This window comes from Lactuca sativa, chromosome 3 (genome assembly GCF_002870075.4).
Source record: "Lactuca sativa cultivar Salinas chromosome 3, Lsat_Salinas_v11, whole genome shotgun sequence".
In the NCBI taxonomy this organism is placed as follows: Eukaryota; Viridiplantae; Streptophyta; class Magnoliopsida; order Asterales; family Asteraceae; genus Lactuca; species Lactuca sativa.
The window spans coordinates 97,351,144-97,355,793 of NC_056625.2; the positions used below are offsets into that span (position 1 = coordinate 97,351,144).

Genomic DNA, 4,650 nt, shown 5'->3' on the forward strand with positions numbered 1-4,650 from the left:
GTAAGTTCACACACACGTATCTTGAAAATATGAAAATATGAGTGTGACTATTAATTTTTTGGTGCCACCACTAATCAAATGTTTGTGTATCTAAACTGCATGAAAGAACATTAATTGATAGTAGTTGACATGAATAAAAATCTAACCGACAATTTGTTTCACATGGAGAACAAGTACACTATTAAAAAACATATAGGGGGTGTTTGGCTTAGCTTTTCACAGTCAAAAGTCTTTTTTGTAAAAGAAAAAAAAAACAAAAAAATGTTTGGCAAACTAATAACTTTTGGAGTTTTAATACAAGGAAAAACATCTTTTTGGAAAAGTCAGGATTTCCTGACTTTTTGTAACTTTTCGGAAAAGAACTTTTGAGCTTTTAAAAGCTAAAAGTCTTTTTTGTAAAAGAAAAAAAACATATATATGTGAATATAAAATCAAGATAATGAAGTAGCCACTAGAATCTTACATGAAGAGCAATCTAAAAATTTATTTCAAGTTTGTGGCTGCTGGGATTCGAGCCCAGGTCTCCACGGCCACAACGTGGAATTCTTACCACTAAACTACAGCCACTTGATGTTTCATTTATCTATAACAATATATAAATACTAAGTCACTAAAAGAGCACAACAAACTTACTCCGCTGTAAAACGATGGGATACAAGTGTAACCTGAGCTTCAGACTCATTGCAAAGAAGGTAACTAGGATAAATTGATGGGTTTTCTTTTCTTGAAATTGTAGATGTTTGAAACAATTTTATGATAAAAATAATGACATGCTCAGTTATGTATCATTTCGATCTTTTTTTTTTCTTTTCGTAAACACATGAACAATTTATTTGAGAGTAATTGATTAAACTAATCATTTTTTTTAATATTATTTTAATAATAATAACTTTTTTTTTTAAATGACCACTCGATCCAAAATGGGTTATTCCGGACCCGATTTTGTATCTAGTCGACAGGTAATGGATTCGACCCGATAACGTGGTCCCCATATAAATACCATTTTAACCCGTTTCAAACTTCATTTTGAACTATGTCATTTCAGATTACCCTACAGACAACATTCCAGACACTACTAAAACTGAAAATGTCTTCTGATAACGGTGATGAGATTCATTTTTTATTTGTAAGTTTCTATTATGGTTATAATTAGGGCTATAAACGAACCGAACGAACACGAACAAAGGCTTGTTCATATTTGTTCGTTTAACAAATCGCCTTGCACATGTTTGTTCATTTATGTTCGTGAACATGCTAAACGAACATAAACGGAAAAAAAAATAAACAAACACAATTGAACATATATGAACACAAACGAACTATAATATAGCAATGTAACAAAAAAAACAATTTGTAACGCCCGGTTTCCCAGGTACATTAATTAATATTATAATTTGAATTGTGCTGAGGTGACTCGACGAGTTGGTGCTTAGACCCGTCGAGTCAGGTCGCGAATGGGTGACGTGGAAAATGATTAGACTCGACGACTCAGGGGAATGCACTCGCCGAGTCAGAGCTGGTGAAAGAAACCCTAATTTTTTGGGTTTGGGACCTATTTAAGGACCCTTATAGCCACCATTTGCGGCTACCAGACCCTTGAGAGAAACCCTAAGAGTGCTTGAGCGTTTGTGAGAGGAAAGAAGCCATTATTTGATCTTTGTGGGTTGGTTTGCAAGAAGAAGGTGGTTCCAACTTAGAGGAGGCCAAGAAGGTTGCATATTTGTGGATCTCGAGCAAAGAACATCATCCTTGAGGTAGCATATCGATCCTTTTTCTGTTTTGTTGAAGAATCCATGGATCTAGGGTTTTCTATACCCTTTATTGGGATGATTGTTGGATATATGGTCCCATATCATGTTTAGACTTCGGATCTGGACCCATAGTGGTCCAGAGAGCTTTATCCATCTTGCTTTATGATGAGTTATGGAAGAAATGGGCTTAGGATGTTGTATTTGGGGCAAATGCTTCAAGTAGAGTTATTTGGACGATACATAAGTATCAAGTTTGAACCTTTACGTGTTTATTGAGCTTGGGAAGGTCAAATCTATGGATTAGAGGAACAGATCTGACCTCAGAAGGCCATTTGAGTTCGAGCACGGAATGAACTCGCCGAGTCCATGAGCAGACTCGACGAGTCGGACCGGGTTGTCCCGTGACTCACACAGTTGGTGATTCGCCGAGTTGGGGGAAACGACTCGGTGAGTCAGTTGGGATTTAGGGGACTTGAGTTCACATCTGAACTTGCCGAGTCAGTGCCTGACTCGACGAGTTGGGTCAAAGGGTGGCCATTGACCAGCGTTGACCAGAGCTGACTTGTGTTGACTTTAGGGCATTAGTCATACTAAGTCGGGGAGGTATTAATTAGAAGTGTATTTATACTATAGGAGGAAGCTAGGTCGGAAGATTGAGCGCGAGCGATCATCCGACATCTTCGAGGTGAGTCTTCTCACTATGCCTTACCCGATAGGGTAATTATGTGTGACCAGAAGGTCTTATGTGTATGATGAAAATGTGATGTATGTTGTATATGTTATATGTTATGATATGAGTATGATGATATGGACCGGAAGGTCAACAGAGCATGGACCGGAAGGTCAACAGAGTTATGAGATGGAAATCTCTTGAGACACTTGGATCGGAAGATCCCATGGAGCTATAGCCTGGAAAGGCGTATGTGTTGTACGTGGTATTTTGGGGAACTCACTAAACATTATTGCTTACCGTTTGCATGTTATGTGTTTTAGGTACCGATAATGATCGCGGGAAGGCGCCGACATGATCACTACACACTTATGGTGGAGATGTTTTGAGATTCTGGGGATTTTGATTTGCACTTATGTTATGTAAAAACAATTGATACAAGTTTTTGAGAATTGTGATTGGAGTATTTTTATTAATTTAAAATGAAAAATTGTTTTGAAATTTCACAGTGTTACAAGTTGGTATCAGAGTCTTGGTTTGAGGAATTCGGATTCATCTTCGGCTGTATTTGAACTCGAACTGAGGATTTGAGGAAGTTTTCATAGATAAACAATTTTTCCTAAAAGAATAAAAAGGAATTGAGGAAACAGAATAAAGTAGTGTGTACGATCAGCCAGCGCCCGGACAGTGATTTCCCAAATTACCCTTACCTTATGTGTTAAGAAATATGTTGTAATGTGTTATGCGTGCTAGAGTAGGCTAGGTATTCATATTAGGACTAGAGTGACCTGATTTTTGATGCCTTAGCCTAGGGAGATTTCTGCTGATATGAGATGCTTGTGAGTGAATAGGTAGCAGTGAGGTGCTATGAGGGTCTACCGAAGGGTAGCTTATGTGTGGCAAGAGATAGAGTACTTGTGACTTGGGATCCTTGGAGGGTGGCTTTGAACGAATATTGATACGGTATGGAAGGTAGTATAGGGCCTGTACTACTGGAAACACCGGATCAGTGTGCAGTCCAAGTAGGAATCCTTAGGATACTAGGAAACAAGTAGGGTTGAGTTATCGAGTGCGAGTACGCTCGAGTGAGTCCTTGATATTTTTTTGTATTTTAGAGACATCATGGTTGGGACACGCCACAAACCGGTGACTAGCGAGGGGGTGTGAGCGATGAGGAGCTTCGCCAGATGATTCATGATGAGCTGGCTGCGGCCATCCGAGTTGAGATACCGGAGATGTTCGGGTCTATCAAGACCACGCTGATTGAGACCTTTGATGAGCGGTACGCTGCTCTTACTGATGTTGCTGTTGTCGTGGCCACCGCAACCGTCGTTGCTTCCAGGCCGCAAGGGGGTGACTCGTTGTTGTATCTGGAGTTCAGCAACACAAAGCCACCAGAGTTTGATGGGACGCAGGATCCGATTGTTGCGATGAGATGGATATCTGATATCGAGGGATGCTTCTGCACTTGTTCGTGTCCAGAGCATCTGAAGGTTCGGTTTTCACTGAACCAACTTTGCTTAGGAGCGAAGGACTGGTGGAAATTTGTGACGACGCATCTTACTTCTGCGGAGATCTCAGCGGTGACCTGGGAGAGGTTCACCACTATGTTTAGAGACGAGTACGTTCCCCCGGTGGAAAGCGAACGGTTGGCCCATGAGTTCTTGACCCTCAAACAGGGTACTGAGTCAGTTACTGTAATCACCAGGAAGTTTCATGAGAGGGCAATGTTCTGCCCTGAGCACGTGTCGTCTGAGCAGGCGCACATGAGCCGGTACTTGAGCATTCTGATATCTGTATTTTTATATATATTTTTATGCATTATATCTTAATATTTTGGCCTTTATTATTCTCTTTTAGAACTAAAAAGTACTCATAATGCTTTGAATTATGATTTGCAGCTATTCGTTGACGATAAAGCACAAAAGAAAAGACTGAAGCGGAAACCGGGCTTAGAAGCTAAAAGTAATTAAAAAATGTTGGAGCAACAATTACGCCCCGTGTAAATAGCAATTACGCTAAGCGTAGCGACCAAATTGAATTACGCACAGCGTAACTTAAGGGTACGCCCCGCGTAATGGCTGGCCTCGGATAAGTTCAATCGCGTAGAAATCTTCAGTACGCCCAGCGTAATCCGACTTACGCCCATCGTACGTAAGTCGGCTAAAAAGGTTATAAAAGTCGATTTTCAGCTAACCAGAAGGGGGAATTCGACTTCCAACTTAATTT

At 40.2% G+C, this 4,650-nt stretch overlaps 1 non-coding gene across 1 annotated transcript; it reads right to left on the reverse strand.

The window, feature by feature from the left end:
* Positions 1 to 495: 495 nt before the first annotated feature.
* TRNAH-GUG (transfer RNA histidin (anticodon GUG)) lies at positions 496 to 567 on the reverse strand. Its single transcript has one exon. It is a non-coding gene; the product is annotated as a tRNA-His (tRNA).
* Between the last annotated feature and the right edge of the window lie 4,083 nt (positions 568 to 4,650).